Genomic DNA, 24,643 nt, shown 5'->3' with positions numbered 1-24,643 from the left:
CTTCCAAAGATTTTATGAGAACAACATCTGGATTTAAACCTCCTAGTTCAACACGATCAGTACAATATAAAAGAATGATTCGAGTGAGGCAAACACCAAATTCACAGATGTGAATACATAAGTGAATAAATGACTCTCCCCTTGCCTACCACAGGAGATGCCCACTCAGATTTGCCAATTGAAACCCAGAAAGTACTAGATGTGCCTAATTTTGCCTTTTTTACACTATCTGCTACATATTCTCCAGAGAAGGCACAAAATTACAATTCCTGGGCTTCCCTGGGGGCGCAGTGGTTGAGAGTCCACCTGCCGATGCAGGGGACGTGGGTTCGTGCCCCGGTCCAGGAAGATCCCAAATGCCGCGGTGAGGCTGGGCCCGTGAGCCATGGCTGCTGGGCCTGCGCGTCCGGAGCCTGTGCTCCGCAACGGAAGAGGCCACAACAGTGAGAGGCCCATGTACCGCAAAAAAAAAAAAAAAAAAAAAAAAAAAATTATAATTCCTTTTAAACTTTTTTTTAGGTAAATGCCTCTTTAGAAATCTTAAAAGTAGTGCTCACTGGGGGAAGCTGGGTCAAAGCTATGTAAAAACTGGACTATATTTTTCTAACTTCCTGTGAGCCTACAATTATGTCAAAATAAAAAGTTTTTTTAAGTGCTAGCAACTCATTTTTAATCTCAAAAAATTAGTGCATAAAACTGTGTCCAATTCAGAGAACAGATAAAATAGAGTCTTATCTAAATAGAACGGTTAGGTAATTTTTCCAAGGAACTATAAAACATCACAACCCTAATTACAAAAGTTGCATCCCCAAAGTTACCAGATTCCAAACTTCATGACAACGAATTTCACAAGAAGTATTTGAAAGACCTAACAGCAATGATCAGAGCTACTACACTGGAGGAATTTCTCGAGAAGAAATAGACTTTAGATTAAATTGAGTGTAATGACTGGGCAACTCTGATTGGTCTGTCCAGATTTTTTAAGTAACTAATTACAATTCCACTAAATAAGTATTTTCACTATAAAATATGCTATCCACTGTGAGGACCACAAAAGATACCCTGACACAATTCTTACAGTGAGGAAGCAGAAAGTGTAGGAAGACAACATGAACCCATATGAAACAGGGCAGTGCAGAGCAGTAAGCAATAAAGTGATCAAATAGAGTGTACAATTCACTGCCTAATGTTTTGGCAGGAAAAACTGGGAGTGCTTGAATTATATTTTCTTCTGATGTTTCTGGATGGGTGTTTTAGTTTCATCTCTTAATGTACTTTTCAAGGGAAATTATCTGATCTCATTTATCTAAATCTTTTGAGACACTTCCTATCCACCTTCTCTCATTTCCCTGGCAAAGGAGTTCAACTTGTAAAACTGCAAACGTGTGAGCTGTGTGTTTCTTCTCAATCTGTTAACGCTCAGCAATTTTCTAAAGGTGATTGTAATCAGTACTTTAGCCAACTCCTAACATGAGGCCCTACTCTCTGCTAACATCATGAGTGCTCATCTCACATTCCTAAGGACACAGTCTCTAGAGGTCTAAGGAATGAAGGCATTTCTGAAGCAGTTCTGCTGGGAGGTCTCACGGCAACTGCGGTCAACATGCAACACGCAAGGGGAGGGTTTGAGGAGGGCAGCCATCAACACTCAAGATACAGTCAAACTTCCAGGCTGATGATCTCACTCAGTCCTCACTCAGAACAAACATGTTTCACAAATAACACTTTCAGAACTTCATTCATGATCATTATGGGGTAGAAGGTACCAAAGCCTGGTTTGTGTTAAAGACATTAGGAATCTCCCCATCAGGCCATAGAGACCAACAGATTTCCATGCTGAAAAGCAGGAGATATGGAAGAGCTAATCTCACTCCACTCTCATGGGATATCAGTTTAGATACTATAGTTGTCACAATCCTATTCTTTAAATAGTTGTTCTTCCCTAAATCCATAGCCTCAATTTCTTTTTTAAAGTCACATGTGCTGAGTAGACACCAAAGGGAGGAGTCCTGCTTACAGCTTTTAACACAGCAATAACCAGACATGACTGGGTGCTTTTGTTTTTAAAGGACCCACTTTAACTTCTCACAGGAATGAAATCACCCAGAACAGAAGATGAGGTTTTCTGAAATTCACTATTTTTAAAACAGTAGTTTAACAAGACTCACTATAATTACCCTTTGTATTTATTTCAATTTTCCATAGCATTATATCTGTAACAAGAAAACAAAAGTTGTCTACTATTCCAGATGATTCCATTTGTCCAGTAAATCACCCTAAAGCAGCCACATTCGGGTCAAGCACATACGAGGGATGCTACCTAAAATGTAAACGTCCTCATAAAATGTACACTGACATGTTATTCTGAAGCAATACATGTTAGATACTCAGTAATCTGAGTACCACAAAAGTTATACTTAAATGATAAAAGCCAACCAACCAACACTACCACCACCAGCTCTCAAAAGAAAAGACAAAAAACTCAAATATAAGAAAAAAGGGGAAAAAATCAGTCTTTGGGTAAGAAAATCTAATTAGATTTCCATATCAAAGTCCAAGTTTCTTCTGCGGCAAGACTGATTTTGCAAAGGGATATCTACTGTTGTTTATCGTGTAATTCTCCAAAAAAAAATCATACAAATTTTCATTCCATTTCATTTAAATATAAATACAGGGCACTAAACTCCTTTTCATATGAAGAAAAAGGAGGATCAGAAAGTCAAACCAAAGTTGAGAATCAGACCTTTCAAGGGATTAAGAATCGCTGCTTTACACAAATGTTCATAAGGTATATGCTGCATGTTTGCTTCTGATAATAGAATCAACATATCCGAGAAGCAACTTAACCATAGTAAGCTGAAAGGGCTCTCTACAAGCTCCAGTTTTCAGCTGTTATTCATCTTTAAATATTCCATTTTTCACGAAACATGGTTTCCAAGGTATCAGCACTGGAAAACCCACTACAAGATTTTAAATCTGGAAATTGTTGGCCAGCATTCTATTTATAGAAGCAAAAAATATTCCATGTGTAAGCTCTGGGGGCTCACCCATGGGGTAAAGAGCACTATAATCATTTTCAAGGGTTCTCCAGGTCCTGTGTGTGTTATTTGGAGGCATAAATTTGATATGAGCTACATAGTGAAACGAGTGATCTCAAGCTGCTGGCTACCAGACTCAATTTTTCAAGCTGATGTTTAATAAACCCTGTTCCCAACTCAGCTTTAGCAATAAAAAGTAAAAGTTCTAGAGAAAAAAATGTAAAACACAGTTCGAAGCACGCAGAGTTAACAGCTCAAAAAGGGTGCTTAAGTGTGTTGTTCATTCATTCAGCAAACAAGCATCTATTACTATGTCAGGAACTGCTCTCAGTGTTGGAAGTTCAACTCAAAAGTAAGATATGTTTAGAACACAACAACAATAAAAAAATAACTAAAATATGTATAGCCATTTACGGTTCTGAGCAAGGTTTTATAAATACCACCTCATCTGTCTCCCATAATACCTCTAATGAATTAGGTTTTACAGCTATTTTAATACTAATGAAAAAAACAAGAGATCTATTACAGATGATTTTCTAAATTCTCCGAATCAAATAACTCACAAATAAGAGAGCCTGGTCTCCAACTCATACCTTCCAAATGCACATTTCCATCAGTCACTGGGCAATACCACATGACAAGGTACTCTACTTTTATGGTAAGCACAGAGGCCACATTCTGTATGGTTTCGAATGTTGTGTTAAAGCTGTTTTTTTTAGGGACACAGTTTCACAGATCCAGACTACGGTGTTTACAAGTTCAAAATGTTTCTAAGCAAACAGGATACTACAAAAACTGGTTAGAACCGACTAGGCCCAAGATGGTTGTAAGATTGGACTTCCAGGAGACCTTGAACCTCAGTATATGCTCATCATAATATATTAGCATATGCTAAACGACACACCCACAGGTGCCAGTCCAGAGGCTGATCATAAAGGGGCAAAATGTGGGCAGTGGCCCAATTCCTGGAAATCCCCGCCCCTTCCCCAAAATAGGTGGAATAATCCTCCCACTTGTTAGCCTATGAAATAACCCAGCCCATAAAAGCTAACAACTCTATACCCCTGGGCTGCTCTCACCTTCTGAGATGGACCACATTCTGCCTATGGAATGTGTATCTCTGAATAAACTCACTTTCACTTAAAAAAAAAAAAGATGTTTCCAATCTCTTCACCCGTTTATTTCATTTACTATACAGAAACACTGATGAACGAGTTTGTCTGGTTAGCTTAGCTTTCTAAACAGATAAGGTAAGTTTACCCGCCAAGTACTAAAATCTGTAACTTGGGATAACATACTGGGCAGAAACTCCATGAGACCCTGAACTAGTACTTCACAAAAGAAAAACAAAAGCCAATCAACATATAAAAAGGTACAAAAGGTACTCTGGGAAATGTAAATTAAAACCACAATGGGATACAACTATACATCCACTAGAATGGTTAAAATTAAAAAGAGATGATACCACCTGTTTGTAAGGATGTGGGGCAGCCAAAACTCTCGTAAGATGCTGGTACCACTTTTGAAGGAAGGCACTATCTACTAAGTCTAGCTCACCAATCCAACTCACAACACACGCATCCCAAATTCCCACATTTACCAGAAGACATACGTAATAATGCTCAGAGCAGCACTTTGCAGAGTAACCAAAAACTGGAAAAAAACTCAAATGTCCATCAAGAGTGAATTTATTCAAGAGTCCATCATGAATAAATTGTGGCATTCTTATAAAGTGGAACACTGTAATGCAATGAGAATAAACAAACTGTTGCTATGCACAAAACGTGAATGATTCTCACAAACATAACATTGAGCAAAAGCAGGCAGGCACAAGGATATACAACTTTTCTGGTAGAAAGTTCAATAAAAGGTAAAAGTAGGGCTTCCCTGGTGGCGCAGTGGTTGAGAGTCCGCCTGCCGATGCAGGGGACACGGGTTCGTGCCCCGGTCTGGGAAGATCCCACATGCCGTGGAGCAGCTAGGCCCGTGAGCCATGGCCACTGAGCCTGCGCATCCGGAGCCTGTGCTCCGCAACGGGAGAGGCCACAACAGTGAGAGGCCCGTGTACCGCAAAAAAAAAAAAAGGTAAAAGTAACCTGCAGTCCCAGAAGTCAGGAGGGAAGCTACTCTTGGCGGGGAGGAAGGAGGGGGTTTCTGGCTGCTGACAATGGTCTACATCTTGGCTTTGGTGCTGGGTCAGGGCTGTATTCACTTAGATAAATCACTGAGCTATTTACTTATAATTTAATGGCATGCATACTTTTCTATACACGTTACATTTCAATAAAAATGTAAATAGATAGGAAGACGGGAAGGAGAAAGAAAAGAAAGAAGGGGAGGAGGGGGAAGGGAATGTATGAAGTGATGCTGTCAGGGCAGCGCAGAGTCCAAACCACCAGGCTTTCTTTCATTCTTACATCTGCTATTAGTAGTTAGTCTACCTCTTCCTTTACTACCAAGCCGTTCTCTGGCACTTTTCAATATTATCCATGCAACTGCCAATATCAGGCCATTTCTATCTCCTAATTTGTAGTTTTCTGTTTGCTGTAGGATTAGAAATGTTATAATCAGCAGCTGGAACTGTATCTGAATTAAAGAGTAAACAGAATCTGAGAGATGTCTTATGAGTAAAGTGAATCCTCTTTAATGATGTCTTTTTTTTAACCCTCTATTTTGCCTGCTCAGAGGCTGTTTTGCTGGAAGAATATGCCAAATATAGGAGTTCCAAATAGATGGAGTTGTTACTGGGCCCTATCCGTGAATACTAGGTCTCCAGGCCAAAGCTAGAATTAACAAACATAAAATTGCAGATCCCACAAGTTTACTTATTTGCAAATAGTATAAGAGAATATCAGGCAGTAAATATATTTATAAAAAAGAAAAGAAACTGCTAACTTTTTTTTTTTTTTTTTTTTTTTGGCTGCGTTGGGTCTTCACTGCTGCGTCCGGACTTTCTCTAGTTGCTGCTAGCGGGGGCTACTACTCTTTGTTGCAGTGCACAGGCTTCTCATTGCGGTGACTTCTCTTGCTGTGGAACACAGGTTCTAGGCGTGTTTGCTTCAGTAGCTGTGGCACGCAGGCTCAGCAGTTGCAGCTCAAGGGCTCTAGAGCGCAGGCTCAGTAGTTGTGACGCACGGGCTTAGTTGCTCCGCGGCATGTGGGATCTTCCCCGACCAGGACTCGAACCTGTGTCCCCTGCATTGTTAGTCCAACTGCTAACTTCTTACCCAAGACATTATGTACACTTTTTCTGATTGTGTCACTCATAGAACATCATATCAGTTTCAAAGAATATATTCCTTTGTCATTTTGTATTTTTATTAATTTTGATTTTTCAAATCCCCCAAAAATGTATACTAAAAGTTTTATTTTAAACTTTTTTAATGTTTCCAATACAGAAATTCAAGTGAAACAAAGGATACTCTTTTTCTACACAATAATCCACAGAGTAAAAAAAAAACAAAAAGACCTTGAAATACTAGTTGGTGATTATTTCCTTTTACATCCTAATTTCATGTAACTTCTTTCTGTATCCAGTCTCCATGAAAAACAAAAGTTAGCTCTCACGCCTGGAGCTAGAACGGGCACACACAAACTGAAAGCTTCACCCGCGGGCACTGCAGGACCTGAACTAAAGAGGAGACAGGTGGGTGCCTCCGCTGAACAGAATTACCTACAGGAATGGAAACTCTCACTTTACACCAAGATCAATGTTCATCTGCTTTAGTATCTTAAAAGCTGTGACTAAAAACAATACTCGTTCATTTGATAACAGTCATTCAATAAACAGGCGTCACTAGTTCAAAGATGAAATGTTCATTCCCACCTCCACCAATAATTTTCCACTTAGTTTAAGAAAAGCATACAAAGTTCGCTGTGTCTTAACTTCCTCATCTTTTTGACAAGCATGATAATCCCTTACATCTACTTAATTTTCAGGGAAGCAGAAAAAGATGGATGTTTTGGCTTCTGAAAACAACAATAGATGTACATGTTTTCACCATTATTAGTTCTATCACCATCTTTTCGAACATATAACTTAATCCAAAGGCAAGTAAGACCTTATCATTGAGGGATGAAATTATGAACATCATGAAGAAGACTGGAAGAAAAAGTTTTCTCTCTTCTTTGTCACAGCAGGTAAATAAATCCATCACCATTCATAACTGGCTGTCCTTTTGATGCCTTGTTTGAAATGCCATTGCACTGCTGAGACTAGAGAAATGCAATAAAAGTCATTGCCACAAAATCATTATGACAGTCATAAATATGGTTTCAGATAAAATAAAATCGGCTACCTCTACAAATGAGTATTATTCGTGCACCTGTGCATGTGCATGTGTGTAAATGTACATCAGACAAAAGAACTGGGTAAAAGGTGGGTTAAAAGAATCCATCTCCACTGCTGCAAAAATAACTAACGGTGTGCACTACAGGGGATATAAAATATCATCTTAATGTTAGAAGGACAGCAGCATATTTTCTATTTGTGACATAAACATATCAAATGCTTAGCTCTTGGGAGAAAGGCAAAGTGTATGTGAGGGGCTTCCCTGGTGGCGCAGTGGTTGAGAGTCCGCCTGCTGATGCAGGGGACACAGGTTCATGCCCCGGTCCGGGAGGACCCCACATGCCGCGAAGTGGCTGGGCCCGTGAGCCATGGCCGCTGAGTCTGCGCGTCCGGAGCCTGTGCTCCGCAAAGGGAGAGGCCACAACAGTGAGAGGCCCGCGTACCGCAAAAAAAAAAAAAGTGTATGTGAAATACAACTAAGTCCTGATCTTATATGAAAAAAACATTATTCTTCCCCTCCCTTAGAATTCCTGCATTATGCAAAAAGTTCCTGAAAGTAGCAAGATCTAATTTAGTTTTGTAAAAGTCTTACTAACTTCCTGGATGTTCCTAAACTATGTGTTTTGCTAAATGGCTTCCCCAACATAGATAAACGTCATAAATCACAGGTTGGCCTCAGAAACTGCAGCAACAGTGAGAACCAAGATAGGTGTTCCGCTTACAGCTTCTTTTGTCCCATCAAATCATGTGCCCTGATTCTTTCCATTTAGCAATCAAGGAAAACCTCCTTAGAAACTTTCATCATCATTAGATTTTTCTCTTCTCAGTTTGTTCTTTCCACTTCCAATCTTTATAGCTATCAACTCCAGTCTTGGCTTCTATTCACATTAAAAACAAACAAAGAAACGCTCCAAAACAAGTAGATGATGTGTGTTGCCACACTTAAGTAGCAGTGAATTCTCACAGGACTCTCTCCCCTAACAATAGTAGTCCTCGCGGACTGCAGCGCCCTCAGAGGCAGGCAGAGAAACCTGATTATCTACATGATTCAAAAACTTATGTGTATTTCCTTTCCTTAAGTGCTGTGTTTTCTTTAAGATGTAAGCTATGGCCTGACCTTGTAAGCTATCCACCTTGTTATCAGAACAAGGGATCAGAACCTTAAAATTATACTTGCGGGAGCTAAGTGAAAAATGAAATTACCACCAGAGTGTGCTGGAAGTTGTCCCAAAGGTTACCCGTTTCTATCACAATGTTTTCTCTAAATATGATTCCCTGTATCGCTTTCACACACTGTTCTAAACCCAAAACATATTCTAATCATTTAAAAGACTAAACTAATAACACTAACATTCAAACATTTAAAGGCATTTTACGTTAACAAAATGAACTGAAAGAGATACATATATGTTAGTAAGGCTCCAGAATGACCCCTAAACATTAAATGATACCCAAAACCTCATTTTGAAAACAGCTTCATGCAAAATGTTGGGGGTTTCTTAGTTTTCTGTTTTCACAAAGGTAGACATGCCTGGAGCTATCAAAATATCCCATCTTATCCCTCCCACCTCCACTCTGATAAATACCCTATGCCTCAAGAGTTCGTAAGAGTACTATTTTCCTCTCTCTATCCATATATGTGGGAGGTTTTTGTCATCTTACCAGAGACCCTGAGATAAAGTTAAAACTATTCAATTTCAAGATGTAATAGAAAGAGAACAGAATCTTATCACTACATTTAACTTTAAAATGAAAGTAAAAGTTTTTTTTCCCCAGTTGTTAAAGCTATAGAAAAAGAAGTAGGCATGCTTTCTTTGACTGAAGTTATACTAATAACCTCAATCTAAGTGCCATAATGACCATGAAAATTACTTAAATGTTAATGTGATGGATACAAGGAAGAGAGTTCTTAAGTCAGAAACCTTTTCAAAAGACATTACATTGGCCATAAGAAGCTACTGAATACTGCTCTAACTGCTTTGGACAATCTATTCAAACCAAAATGAAAAACTAAGCCGTATTGAGCAATGTACACTTAAATTTAATTCAGGTAGTATTCGAACTCCAAGTCCCAGATACATGAGAAAAAGGGAAATATGTTACAATGCAGTGTCTCTTAGGAAAGGAATTGTTCCAGGATTTGAGACAATGTGTGTTTGGCACAGGCCAGTGTTCATGATTTCCCATTGGGAGCAACTTTCTCCAGCACTGAAGTGAAATGGGAAAAGAAATGAGGAGGGTAAACCAGAATTACAAAGTGCTCTTCATCATCAAGCCTGGAAAGAGCTTGGTGCAGGCCAATTATGAAGGCAAGGCCTGGAGAAGGAATGAGGGGTGGACAAAACAGAAGTTTTAGATGGAACTTTTTTAAAAAATGGTTTACGATGGTAGAACAGAGGTAGAATGGCTTCCTTCTCCATCTCTCATGTCAAGTTCCGGGTTTTTTTGTTGTTACTGTTCTTTTGTTCTTTAATAACTTTCCTACTTGTGGTGCTTGCTGCAGTTTGCTGATGTAGTTCCCAACTCCTGCCTTTCTTTGGTGACTCTTATTAACGGACTGGCAAAGGCTGGGTAAAATGCACTTAAGAAAAAAGAAATCACCTCTTCTTGCCAAGACGCACATGCTGCCCAGTACCTGAGGAAGAGCTCCACTGTCGCCGGCCAAGAGAAATCCCAGTTTAACCTCTGCCTACCCTTTCCAAATCCATTGCAAATAATTGTGTGTGTGCCACTTGCAGAGAATCTGCCTGACTCACCCCCGCTTTCGGCGTGCCAGGGAAAGATGTGAATGCTCCATCTCGGAGCTGGCAGTGAAGTGGGGGCCGCGGTCTCGGCGGCACCTTAAGTTCCCCCCCCAAGCCTCCCCCGCTAGTGGGTTTGGGGACGTTACCCTCTCAAGCAGGTGCCCAGCCACACTGGGGCCACCCAGGCTCACAGGAACACACGTGTCACTGCGCCGGAGCCCAGCCCGCGGGGTACAGTGGCCCCCCAGTCCGGGCGGCAACGCCGGGTTACGAGCTGAGGGCTTTACAGTGGGGGAGAAACAGGACCACCCAAACTCTTCCTCTAAACGCGAAGAAAAAAAAAAGTACTTTTCCGCGTCCTCGGCTTGCACACTCCGCCAGCGCCCAGCCCCGGGGATGCCCGGCCCGCAACTGACCTCTCTCTCCCTCCCGGCGCGCGCCAGAGGCCGCCTGAGCCCCCTCCGGGACCTGCCCCGGGCCAGCCGCCCCAGCGCCCGCCGCCGCCGGGAGGCAGGGGAGTCGGCCGACCCTCCCTCCCCGGCCCCGGCCGGGCGCTCACCTCCTCGGGTCCGGCTTCCGTCGCTCCTCCAGTTTGGCGGCTGAGTGTGGGGCTGCAGCCGCCGCCGCCGCCGCCACCGCCTGCGCCGCCGCCGCCGCCACCGAAGCGCTGCCCGGCGCGCCGCCGGGGCTGGAAGCTGGGGGCCCGCGGGATCCCCGGAGGCGCGGGCTCGAGGCGCGGCGGGGCCGAACCGCGGGAAGTTGGTGCGAGGCGCGGAGCGAGCGGGGCGCAAGCCACCCGAGCCCAAGTAGTCACAACTTTGCCGCCCGGGTGGGTGCGCGCTCCGGGGCGGAGGGAGGCGAGGACGGGGCGAGGGCGCTGGGGCGGGAGGGTCCTCGGAGCCAGCAGGACGGGAACCTGAACGGCCCGCGAGAAAATGGGGGAGATAGCGCGGGGGATAGATATCTACACGGCCCGCGTGGTGAGCGGCCAGTGAGTGTGGGAGAGCGCGGGCGTCTACTCTACTTTGCCTTCTGCAGCTCCTGCATATTTATGGGGATCGCCGACGTTTCTGCCAACGTTTCTGCCAGTAACTAACACTGCAGCGGCGGTGCCCGGCCTGGACGCCCCTCGGGAGCGAGCCCGGGGAGGGCGGGGGGATCGGAGAAAGCGGCGGTGGTGGAGGTTGTGCCACGAGCGCGAGCCCGCGATCCATATTTAAAGCCGCGACTGGCCTCGGCCAGCCCCCTGCCCTGCCCTCGCTCGCGCGCGCCCGGCCCCCACCGCTCCGGGCCGCCGCTCGGCGTCAGCAGCCCGGGCTTCGGCGGCGGCGGAGGCGGCGGTGGCGGCGGCGGCGGCGGCGACGGCGGCGGCGGCGGGGAGGGGCCTCGCGCCGCACCGCCTCTGCCGGGGGCCCCGGCTCTTCGCGCAGCGCCCGGCTGGAGCTGACCGAGGACCCGGCTCCCGACTCGCCGCCTTCGCCTTCCTGGGTTCCGTCTCTCTCACGCCCTGAGCGGGCTGCGAGGACCAGCTTTTTGCCCTGTTCGCTAGAGTTCCCCGCTGGGGAGAGCTTATTCTCTCTTGCAGAACTGAAGTTGCTGGCATTTCCCAGCCCCAGGTCACTCTTGACGCTACTTTATAAAACTTGAGGAATATAGGTAGCGAGAGTGCTGCCAGCACACAGTATTAAGACATCGTACACCTTTAGCAGAGGATGCCTGGGGAGGGCACGGCTCTCAACCTGTCCTTCGCTTATGTCACTGGACTTCTGTCGTCCTCAAGAAGTTTGGGAAACATCTTTAAGCCATCCAAGGGAGTTTCTTGAGGATATAAAGGGATTATTGTATTTACTGTGTTCCTAAGACCAATTAGAGTTTAAGTCCCCTTTGCCAAGCACATACTACTAATAATATATCGATGACCCAGCCCCATCGTGATCAGTTAAGTAGACCATTAAGCTATAAACAGACCGTCAGCACAGACACCATCTAATGTTTTGAGTACTGCTAGAGAGAAGCCACTTAATGGATTTGAGCCTCACGGTATATGACGTAAGCCTATATAAGCCTATTAACACATATTATATATATAATACACATGTGGAAGTCACTGACCAAACTGCATCTTTGAGGATAGCCACCAAAGCACATAAAGCCCAAGAGAAATAATATCACATACTGACAACCTGCTCCAAAGATTTGGTTCCAAACCTTCCTTCAGTGCTAAGCTGTAATTAATAAGACTTGGGGGGGCGAATCTGGAGGGAAATAATTTGGGGACAAGGCTTTTTTTTTTTTTTTGTCTGCGTTGGGTCTTCATTGCTGCCTGCAGGCTTTTCCCTAGTTGCGAGGAGGAGGGGGCGGGGCTACTCTTTGTTGGGAGCGCAGGCTCTAGGCGCGGGCTTCAGTAATTGTGTCACACGGGCTCAGTAGTTGTGGCTCGCGGGCTCTAGAGCGCAAGCTCAGTAGTTGTGGCGGTCAGGCTTAGTTGCTCCACGGCATGTGGGATCTTCCTGGACCAGGGCTTGAACCCATGTCCCTTGCATTGGCAGGCAGATTCTTAACCACTGTGCCATTAGGGACGTACCAGGGGAAAAGACTTTTCTTTCCAGTATTTAAAACTGGAATAGATCTATTGCACCTCACCACTGCTTGGGAAGCAGGTATATACTCATGTATCTTTTTAAAAAAACGTGGTGTGTTTAAAATCCTTAGTCAATGCTTAGGAGACACTAGGAACCACCAGAAGCTGTCTAATGTTTAAAATTAAATTGCATTAATGTTGTGTGTCTGGGTGTTGTTACATCTGGCTCACATATATGCTCACACATTCAACATGACCCACTGCAGTGATGTGGGAAATTCAAAACAAGATTTTTTTTTTTTAGCTTTAAAGGTTTTCCCTACATAGTTATATTTTGTTTTTAGACTAATGTTAAAATTAACTTTCAGTCCCTGAGCACACAGTTAGCAAGAATCAGCAACCCCAAAGTAAGCTCACAGGAAAAGAGAAGACACTTTTGTATTAAGAATTTACAACTGCTGTTCAGCAGTTTTTCACACTGTGGATTACGTATTTCAACATAGCTGACAATTTCTCATTATAATCGTGAACCAGCCATGAATGGTCAGCGTTGGTGACTGTTTGGGAAAGGAAAAATCCAAGAAGCTTATGTTTTCCAATATTCTGCTACAAAATATATCAAACTGTCCTTCACACAAACCAAGTAAGTAACCCCTGAAGGCATTTTACTATCAAGATTGACCAAATTTACCCTGAAAGAGTATAGGGCTGGAGTGTGGGGTGGGAGGCAGAGAGGGAATTAGAGCACTTTGGGCTGAGGTTTTGTGTGTGCCTTAAATTAATGAGAAAAAGAGCTGTCACTGGCAAGAAGCCAACAACCTGTTATCTTTCTCATTACTTGATGTTTGGTATCCCACAATTAAAAAAGCATGTTCCATTTCCTTTCCTATTGATTATTGTCCAGTAATTGAGATGCAAGTGTTTTTCTTTTGAAAGGTCATTAACTTTTCTCGTTATCTCTGCATGTGGTCACCTTTGCTATTGCTATTCTGAGCAAGGACAATGAATCCTGAGATCTTTTTTTCACTGATTCTAAACCTTGAATTATGTCCCTTGATTCTCATGAGCCCAAGGAAAGATTTATTTGTTCATTTTGTACTGGAGTTCACACAGCTTGGTGACAAGAAGGATGAACAGAAAAAATTAGTGGAATTAGAAAAACAATATAAGTAGTCTTTTTGGATAATGATTTTTTTTTTTTAATAAGTAACTCTCTGTGGGGCTTCCCTGGTGGCACAATGGTTAAGAAGCCACCTGCCAACACAGGGCACATGGGTTCGAGCCCTGGTCCAGGAAGATCCCACATGCCACAGAGCAACTAAGCCCATGCTCCACAACTACTGAGCCTGCGCTCTAGAGCCCACGAGCCACAACTACTGAGCCCACGTGCCACAACTACTGAAGCCCGTACGCTTAGAGCCCGTGCTCCGCAACAAGAAAAGGCACCACAATGAGAAGCCCGCACACAGCAATGAAGACCCAACACAGCCAAAAATAAATTACAAAATAAAATAAATAACTCTCTGTGCTAAATGACCTTCTAGAATACTAACCCACTACTTAACTTATCAATCAAATTTCTTTGATATCATCCAACGTCCTTATAGGCACCTAAAGGAAACAAAAGATGGGAGGAAGAACCTTTGTTTCAATGACAGGCACCATCTAGTGGCAGCAGGTGATGAAACCTCCTGACGACATAATGTCTCCAGCAAGAATGAAGATGAAGGTTTTCGAATAGGCAGTCCAGGCACTCCTGGTCTTGGAGAAGCTTGGCACTCTTTGATTCTAAAACAAGAAGTTTGTATGTTAAAAAATAATGCAACTAGTAGATCCTGTGACGATTATTCACAGAAGTAGGGCACAGATCTGACCTGCAGGTAGAATTATTGCCACAAAGAGTTTTCTCAATCTTTGTGTGATTGTGTATCGTCACACCTCTTTATAAAGACCTCTGTATTTTTTTTTACTTAAAGACCTCTGTATTTAAGTTTCTTTATATAAACCAAGGAGAGTGATGGCTTGTCACTAAATATTATCTATAAAGCATTTTTTTCAACAAATAGCAGAGCCCATAAACTATTATTTGGGTTTTTTTATTATCCTATTTTACTAGAAAAGAAAAAAAGGGTGAAAGATATAATTGAATGCTTATCCTGGAGTTATACAAAATTGCAACATTCATACATATCTCATTTGGGGCCCTAAACAAAAGAAGGTAGTATAGATATGTTATATCCTGTTACTACAAACTTCAAAGAATAATCAGAAATGTTTCTCAATATCAGCTGCTTTTTAAACACATGGCTCATTGGTGGAAGTCTGATAAACATTTTGCTACACAGAATAGAGATTTTCTTTGTGCCAATACTTGTTTTGACTTGTAGTTGTTTTGTTATTAAGCAATATTGCTATCTAATGCTCATTAAAGTGGCTGCCCTGGAATCAGTTTAATCAACCACTTCATAATGTAAGAGTAAGGAAAGAGAAAACCACTTTTTCTTCCCATCCTGGGACTAGTCTGGGATGAAACTGAAGATATAGACAAAGAGAGACAAAGAGATCACTTAAAGACTTCATTTTTCTTTCACTTACACTCCAGAAATTACATATTCAGTCTGAAAAATTCCTGAGTAAATTCAGCCAACCTTGATATATAATCTATATTCCCTCCTTCAAATTCCAGGTTTAAAAATAACTGTAGTCCCATCGACGTAGAGAACAAACATATGGATACCAAGGGGGAAAGGGTTTGGGGAGGAATTGGGAGATAGGAATTGACATATACACACTATTGATACTATGCATAAAATAGATAACTAATGAGAACCCACTGTATAGCACAGGGAGCTCTACTCAGTGCTCTGTGGTGACCTAAAATGGGAAATCCAAAAGAGAGGGGATATATGTATATGTATAGCCGATTCACTTTGCTGTACAGTAGAAACTAACACAATATTGTAAAGCAACTATACTCCAATAAAAGTTAATAAAATATTTTTTAAAAATAACTGTAGTCCCTTTTTATGAGTGAAGCAAGATGAACACAGGTTTTGTAAGCTGTCAGCATGGCACGAGCTAGGGAAAATAATTTTATTTGGTTAAATATGCGTCATAAGTTGCTTCACAGCTTAAACTACTGAAATCTCAGCCATATCCAAATGTCACTTTAAAACAACATGGGACTTTCCTGGCCGTCCAGTGGTTAAGACTCCGCGCTCCCGATGCAGGGAGCACGGATTTGATCCCTGGTCGGGGAACTAAGATCCCATATGCCATAGGCGCAGCCTAAAAAAATAAAATTAATTAATTAATTAATTTAAAAAAAAACACATACCTATCGTCAAATATTAGAAGAGGTTCTAACTTGTAAAAACAGGAGACTATATCTGCTTATGTAGAGTAAGGCAAGTTATTCAACCTTTCTGGGACTCAGTTCCCTCAGCAATAAAATCAAGGGGCTTAAGATAATTACCCAAAAACCCAATAATTCCAATAGGATACTACAATATTTTCCTTTAATAAAATTTGAACAATATGTTTGTGATAGAGAGAAACTTGCAAATATTTCAGAAATAGTATTGACACATTTATTATGAGTGCTCTGTTTAATAACGCTAGGCCAGAGTTTCAGCCTCTTCCTCCTACAGGAATTCTCCCATGGATCAGCCCCAAAAGCAGGACATAGGCTTCTCTGTTTGGAAAGGAAAAGGGAAAATTAAATTGAGCTACTAAGCCACTACAACCTATGCCCTCTATGATTAAAAAGATTAGTCCGGTTTTAGGTAAGATAGTAGAGAATTACATCAGACTTTTCTACCAAAACCGACTCCCAGGGCCCTTGGACTCTGCTAATCAGTGTGTGTGTGTGTGTGTGTGTGTGTGTGTCTGTGTGTCTGTGTGTGTCTGTGTGTGTCTGTGTCTGTGTGTGTCTGTGTGTCTCTGCCTGTGTCTGTGTCTGTGTGTGACCCACTAGCCACATCCCACACACAGACAGGTGCTTGTTCCTTTGTATCCTGCTGGCCTCCCACCTCCTGGAGGATGAATAAGCCCAGATGGCAGGCTGCTTGCTCTGAAGTTGCTCTTCCTTTTCTCCTATGGACTGAGTCACATGGACATAGCTGTTCCACTGTGTGGAGACAGGTCTTCTACAGATTAACCAACCACTGGATCAAACTGGTCCATGACCATTCTCATCCCATTGGTCTACTCCCCAGACCAGGCCTATCCTGCAGCCCACAACACCCCCCATCTCCCTGCAAATAACCAAACAGTTGACACTTCCAGTGCACATCTGCAAGACAGATCTCTTTACACGAAATGCTGCAAGATATTGAAATTTGAATATTAAAAGTTGCCTCTTCTTTTTCCCCCTATCCTGAGGGAGGACACATTCTGAGCAAATTTGCCCTTTATGACTTTTCAGTTTCCCCTTGCTGACCAAAAGATGCTCAGTTCTACACAGAACATGAAGCATGATTGGGTTACCCATTCAGCCCACAAATATTTATCAAGCACCTACTGTGTGTCCAGGACTCTTCCAGGTGATGGGTTCCTAAAACAAGCAAAGTCCTGGTTTCATGGAGATTACAAGTGGACAAATATCAATAAATAGACAAGATAATCTCTATTCCCTTGGAATGCAAAATGCTGTGACGTAATAAACGGTATAAATAGGGTGGCCAACCATCCCAGTTTATAGTTCCAGTTTACCCTTTTATCCCTGTGTAATGATAATAGCACTCCATTTCATTATCAAATGAGAAATTGGTGAGAAGTTATAGAATCACCTTAGCTCCAGAAGAAACAAAACACAGTGAGAGGGTGAGGGAGAGCTGTTTGCAAGTGGGTATTAGGGAAGGCCTTTCTGACATGGTGATGTTTGAGCACACAGATCTGAATGACAAGATGAATACATATGAAAAATTTTAAAGGCAACTTGACAGGACAAACAGCATTTGGCACGAGTCTTACACATAGTAGGAACTCGGTAATTACTCATAGAATGATCAATTGCATCCACTCTTTTTGGAACATTAAAAAGAGAGACCCTTACTCAACCAGAATACTTTTCTATTACAACAGATTCAGGCTCCACAAATTCCTTAAGACATCATTCTTCCTAATCTATAACTTGTAGACTATATCTATGTATTTATTTGCATGTGCACAAAACATCTCTGGAAGGATATAAAAGCAACTAAAAACAGTATTTGCCTCCAGGAAAAGGAACTAGGTGATTGTGGGGTAGGCATAGGGAGAAAGACTTTTCACTGTATCCTTTGTAATTTTTTGAATTTTGAGCCATGTGGATCAATTGCTTATTTTTTAATTTAAATTTGAATTAAAATATATAAATAATCTCATTTACCTGCCTATAACTATTTTCCATACAAGTACTGTATAATTATATATTGTATATTATTGTAATATATAATTCACAGAAACCCTTCTGATAGTAAGATTAATATCCTTACAAACAATGAAACAGAGGCTACTGCAACACCAATGACACGACTGGAATGTCTGAACCCTTTCATAGTTATTGGATGCTGTTCAGTGCTGACAGTGTTTGCTCACTACCCACCTGGGCTTTGTTCAAGTTAGTGTTGTGGGATGAGAAGATCTTCAAAAGAATATTGCTGCTTTTCTTGCACCTTGGCATATAAAAATACAGTACAAAATTTTAAAGTAATGTTTTATTGGGCATCTTGTTGTACCTTTGATTATAGCTGTTGGTTTTCAAAAATGAAAATCTGTTGCTTTTTTCTGTTATGATAGTAATATAGTTTCATTATAAAAAAAGTTGTGCAACAGAGAAAAATAGATGGAATGGCAGTGAGAAATATCCCCTTTCAGAGAAGACTGCTAATATTGGGGCATATTTTCCTTTTTGCATAATTAAGATCTGTGGTTTCCAGTTGATTGATCACAGTGTATTTTTTTTTTAATGATGTGGTCATCGAGACTAACTTTAAGTGAGGACAATCTCTTTTGGCATAAACACAAGTTTTAAGAGATACAGCTAGAAAAAAAGGAGTGTGGAGCCTGAATTTGGTTCCATCTTCCTAAACCCAGTTAATAGGTGTTACACTCTTATGTCAGCACAATTCCAGAATTGCCCTTCTGCTTATGAAAATTCACATGAAATGGGCTCTCTATTGACAGTTTCTGCTATCTGGCGATGAAAATATTGATAGCCCCACTAACAATACTAATACATGCTAATGCCGCTAATAGCCAACACTTACATAGCCATTACCACGTTCCAGGGACTGTTCTAATTACTTAAGATAAATGAACTCCATCTTCATAATAACCCTATTATTAGTAATGTTATCACTCCCGTCATCAAGAGAAGCAACGTGAATACCAGAACTCCATACATCTTCTTACATGTCAACTCTGTTTCAGATTTCCTCAAAATTAGCGGAAGTTTGGAGTTGGGGGTTGGTCTTTTTCTGTGAACTTAAACATCTGATCCAGAGAGTTGGCTAATTGTTGGGGAAATCCACACAATATGATACTTCAATTATATCTACTTCTCCAATTTCAACTGAACCTGACAGAGCACATGTACGCTAATATCAACACCTGCATATACTTTCTGAGAACTCAGCTATCCAAAACCAGAATGTTTGGAAGTTGAAGCCACCATAGTTTGGTTTTATTTTCTTTTTTAACATGGCTGCTTTTAAATCACAACTATTTAAAATGAGATTTTTTTGTGCTATTTTCTTTTAACTTCAATTACATGTATGTGCTTTCTAGCCACTCATCCCTAGAGGGCACAAAATAGACATACAACATATATGTTTGAAGGTCATTAATAACATCTCATGAATGGATAACACCATGGTATTTGCTTGTTCCATCCCTCCTTAACTTTAAAATTTTTCATACTGAAATAAGTGGTAGAAGAAAATCTTTTTCTTGGTATTCTGGTATGGTTATTGTTGTTTTGGTATTTAGGCCCTGGCCTGGTACTAGCAATCTTCATCCCTAAGTTAAATTTTAAGACTTTCACCTCTGTTTACCAAAAATGAACATTTCATCCAGCATTACACAGAAATGGGTAACAAATTTCCTTCAGCACTTCTTACTTGCTTAAATTTAAAGGTTAGTATTCAGCAAAAATCGTTCAGAAACTTCTGTGCTAGCATCTGTAATGGTAAGATAGAAACTGAAAGAGAAAGGTAATTTTCAAATAATTAAAAGGTAAATTCCTTTCCTCTCAATTTTCCATTTGAGTACTTTGGTAACTTTGATCCAGGGAAAGTAACCCCAGATCACTCCTAGGTGCTCACATTTCTTCATAGATTCAGTGATGCCTTAGAACCAATACCCTGGTATCCTAGTCCAAGGATGGTATTAAAATAAACCCTAAAGAGGGACAAAGTGGAAGAAAGAGCGCTAGACAGCTCTTGCTGCTCCAGCCAGTGGCCCTCAAATTCCATTACCGCTTCTTTGATTAAATTAAAATATAATAAGTATTGAGTACTTATTTAACACTTTGTCTATCCTGGCAAAAGTAAAAGACATTCCATTTAGAGAAACAACTATTCAAAAGCTTCTGCTGATGCTGCAGTTACTATTTGGAATAAACAGCAGAGTAATCAAGTAGATGGAGGTGATTTTTCAGAGAATACAGAAGAAAATATTACATACTAGGTATAGTGGTTCTGTCCTTTCATAATCTTGCTTTCATAATCTTGCTTTCATAATCTGTCCTTTCATAATCTTGCTTTCATAATCTTGCTTTAGCATAGACTACCAATTAAGGCAAACAGAAGTAGTCCAGTATAATGCTAAAGTTGAAGCAAATAAATTCAGTGCTGCATTCAATAATTAATAATAGCTACCATTTGTCAAGAACTTCCTAATCCTTGTCGATAAGATAAAAATTATCCCTATTTTACAATTAAGGAAACAGAAGCCCAGAAACAAGTACCAAAGTTATGGGGCCAGGGTTCTGAAACCAGGCCTAAACCTCCACTCTTTCGACTCCACCATGTTTCCTCAATCTACCCCTAGGACGTACACAGAGAAAGTTAAGATTACATGGTCCTTGGTCTTTGGTGAAAAAGTGTGGGCTCTTTACCACCCACCCACCCCAATTTTCAGTCTAAACTGCACACAAAGCAGGTGAATCTTCCTAAAGCACTGTTTTGATTAAGCTACTACCCTCCCGAAAAAACAACAACAACAAAAACACTTTCGAAGCTCTTTATCAACTACTGAATAAAGTTCAAATTATTTAGCTTACAGTTAGTGACCTTTCTTTTTTTTTTTTTTTTTTTTGCGCTACACGGGCCTCTCACTGTTGTGGTCTCTCCCGTTGCAGAGCACAGGCTCCGGACACACAGGCTCAGCGGCCATGGCTCACGGGCCCAGCCGCTCCGCGGCATGTGGGATCTTCCCGGACCGGGGCACGAACCCGTGTCCCCTGCATCGGCAGGCGGACTCTCAACCACTGCGCCACCAGGGAAGCCCAGTGACCTTTCTTGACCAGGTTTCAACCAGCTGTATTTGCTACTGATCCCATACATAGCTTGATGTATGGGACTTCTCACCACTCCCCAAGCATGCATTTCATTTTCTTGGTCCTGGTTACTGGCTCAGGCCAATTTATTTTACGAGGAATGAATTTCTTTCCTCCACCTCCATCTCCACCTATTGAAAGCCTTTTTATTTTTAAACACCCAATTAAAGTGCTACCTGATCCATATTATCTTCTCTGATTAGTTCAGTACAGACGACCTCTCTCTTCTCTATACGGAGAGCATTTAGGTTGTGCCACTTACATCTCAATGTAATGAGGCTTTCAGTATGTGTTCCTCATTTCCCCCACAAAACTGTAGCCTCTGTGAGAGTAGAAAATGGATCTTACACATTTTTACATTCTTCATCTCCTCTAGTGCAGTCCCATGAATATAATAGGCTCTCACCAAAAACTGGATGAAAAAATAAAGCATGAATAAATGAAGCTTAAGTTGAGGTAATGACAATTACAACTTCAAATATAGTAAGATCTCCCTTGAAAGGTCAGATTGAACCCAAAAAGCACTTGTGAGTTTTTACTTTCCTGTGGCTATTAATTTAAAAATCATCTTGTGTGTTCAGTCTTGGGCTTTAGTACAATATGGATAAGTTTTCATGAGAAATTAGGCTTAAACATATGATTTTTCCTTGTTTTAAGCAATCTTTCGTTTATTTTTTTCAAAAAAAACCATTTTTAGAATGTCTATTATGCACCAGATCCAATGAAGTACTGAAGAAATAGGGGTGAGCAAGACAGAAAAGGCCACTGTCTTCAGGGAGCTTAAATTTTAATTGTGAAGAGAGGCAATAAACAAGTAAACAAATGTATAGATTAAGTTCTACTACAGAAATTAATATGATGATAAAGGAGAGAGTAATGAGATCGAATACTTTCGATTGGCTCATCAGAGAAGGCTTGAGGAGGTAACAGCTGACTTTAAGAGTCAGCCATGCAGAAAACTGTGAAGAAAACACTTCAGGCAGATAAAAAGCAGGTTCAAAGACTCTTGGGGGTTGAGGAATAAAAGGAGACTGGTGAGGGTAGAGCAAAATGAGCAAAGGAAAGAGTGGTATGGGATGAGATTTGGGGAAGGCAGGAGTCAGATCTTGCAGGGTTTTGTAGGTCCAGAAAGAAATTAACATCATATGCTAAGAGCAATCAGAAGCTACTGAAGACTTGTAAACAAGGGTATCACATGATCAAATTTAGGCTTTGGGAAATTCATTCTTAATACTAAATGGAGATGGATTAGAGAGGAACTGATGGCTTGCATTTGGGGGAGAGCACTAAAGATGGGGAGAAGTGGGTGAATTTGAGAGGCATTTTGGGTAGAACTAAGTGGACTTGACAGATTAGATATACGAGTTGAAAGGACAAGAAAAATCAGGGATGACTCCTAAATTTTGGCTAGGAAATGGTGCTGTTTCCTAAGACAGGGTTACCTGATGAGGACCAAGTTTGGAGAAGACAGAAACCACTGTTTTGATTTGGGGAGAAGATATAGAACACTGTTTTGAATGTAGTAGGTCTGGGATGCCGTTTAGACACCCAATTCTAATAAACAATCAATATCATAAAAATGTTAACATTTCACTAAACACTTATATTTTCTCAATTTTGTACTCACTTTTTCTTTGGCCAGGGCGGCAGATTCTATTTCCCAAAGAGGGTCTCAGTAACATCTCCCATTTCCACATCTTCTTCTGCAATGTGACCTTAACACTCCCCTATAAAGAGGTAGAGTCTAACTCTCCTCTCCTGGAATCTGGTTGGACTTGGGACCGCTTTGACCAACAGAACACTGTGGAAGTGAGGCTGTATGGCTTTCAAGGCTGTGTTATAAGAGATGATGCAGTTATCACCGTGTTTGCTGGAATAGTCATGCTTGGCGACTTGAGCTGCCATGTAAGAAATCCAACAGTCCTATAGCTGCCATGCTTGGCTCCAAGCCAATTCACTTGGAGCAGCCACATGAAGAAGCCAGCTGTAGGCAGTCCAGGTGGCAGTTCTAGTCTCCAAGTCTTCCCAGCACAGGACCCAGCCATATGAGCGAAGGGGTCTCCAAATGATCTCAGCCCTCAAATCTTTTCAGCTGAAATCCTAGACAGTGTGGGGCAGAGACAAGCAACCTTGCTGTCCCCTAGCCTGACTCACAGAATCCATGAGCATAATAAAATGATTATTGCAAGCTACTCAATGTTGGGGTAGTTCATTAAGCAGCAATAGTACCCAGATCAGCCCGTTAATCAAACATTCGGGGAATAGATACATATAAGCTATACTCCGACCAATTTGCTGCCTGTACAGTTAAATACTACATTCCGAGCAGAGTATGCAATTCCCAGACAAGTTTCTTAAACTCTCATTTTACTACCTCTAATAAAGGTTGAGTAGCCATATTAGTGGCGACTATGGGACAGACAAGGAATCAAGTTCAGACGTAAACTTGGCACTTGATTCTTCTTAGCACAATTAAGTTTGGTAGTAAGCATATTCAATTTTGATAAAAACTCAAGTCAAATGAAGTCACCTTTTAAAGCCCTGATGCACATATCCACATTTCAAATGTTGTGATTTCCCTTATATTTCATAAGCAGTCTTCCTGCAGATATCTCTAAGGTCACATGAGTGGAGCTACAGATAGAATAGACTACTAATGGATAAAATTCCTGTATGACAGATGGTTAGGAAATTGGAACACACAGTTGTTATGTTTTCAGAAGCAATCCTCTATATTTTTTTCTTTTCTTAACAATCAATATTTTCTCTTTACCTTCCTTTCAAAAAGTGTGAAATAGGAGAATTTGGCCTTGGATATTAGGATGTTTTTTCAAAATAATACCTTAATTTGAAAAACTGTCTTAACACAATGTACTAAATTTTGAAATGAATTATTTTCCCAGGAAATAGCACCTGCCATCCTATAAGTGAATAAAGTCAATTTGCTTTGCCTCTACAGCAATCAGAAATATTTAGTGACTGATCACACCTTCCTATGAGTGACTAGCAAGCACTAACAATAAATTACATGGCTGAGATAGCAGTTATTTTAGCTGGTCTTTAATCATATTTTACCCCTCAAAAAGTTTTAATTACTCTTGCAGATCCATAATCAATATGAAACTTTTAGCCTTGTATGGGCAAAATAAACTGAACTCAAGAATCCTGACCCTACTCCCTGCTTTCACTATTAAGCCATATGGATAATACCAATATTGATACTCTATTTGGAGTGTTAAAATTCTGGAAACCCCTATAAAACTGTAACTATGTGTGTTTATGTATATTTTTTTCCCGTTTCTTTCCAAAGAAATAAACTGACATACTCAGTATTTGAAGCCGTAGAATGTTCCGGCTGCCATATGGAAACTTTTATTTTGGAAATTATGGGGTCATGTCATTTTTTTTTTTTTTTTAATGATGTGCTATAACAACTTCAAAACAAAT

The 24,643-nt window shown here is 41.1% G+C and overlaps 2 protein-coding genes across 3 annotated transcripts in view; both read right to left on the bottom strand.

Annotated features, from left to right (window-relative positions):
• The window catches only part of SLC4A4 (solute carrier family 4 member 4), a 352,077-nt gene extending 337,720 nt beyond the window's left edge, over positions 1-14,357 (bottom strand). The window contains exon 1 of one of the 2 annotated variants that reach the window (XM_079920094.1): positions 14,296-14,357. The gene's annotated coding sequence lies outside the window, so the exon portion shown is untranslated. Of the gene's footprint in view, positions 1-10,632; positions 10,830-14,295 lie in introns of those variants that run through there. The other variant, XM_079920096.1, reaches the window with a different exon arrangement.
• A 1-nt stretch (position 14,358) lies between these two features.
• Positions 14,359-24,643, bottom strand: part of DCK (deoxycytidine kinase) — a 108,068-nt gene continuing 97,783 nt past the window's right edge. Inside the window, exon 8 of the mRNA XM_079920098.1 lies at positions 14,359-14,442. The gene's annotated coding sequence lies outside the window, so the exon portion shown is untranslated. The remainder of the gene's footprint in view (positions 14,443-24,643) is intronic.

This window comes from Stenella coeruleoalba (assembly GCF_951394435.1).
Source record: "Stenella coeruleoalba genome assembly, chromosome: 4".
In the NCBI taxonomy this organism is placed as follows: domain Eukaryota; kingdom Metazoa; phylum Chordata; class Mammalia; order Artiodactyla; family Delphinidae; genus Stenella; species Stenella coeruleoalba.
This window is presented reverse-complemented; position numbering and strand designations above follow the sequence as displayed.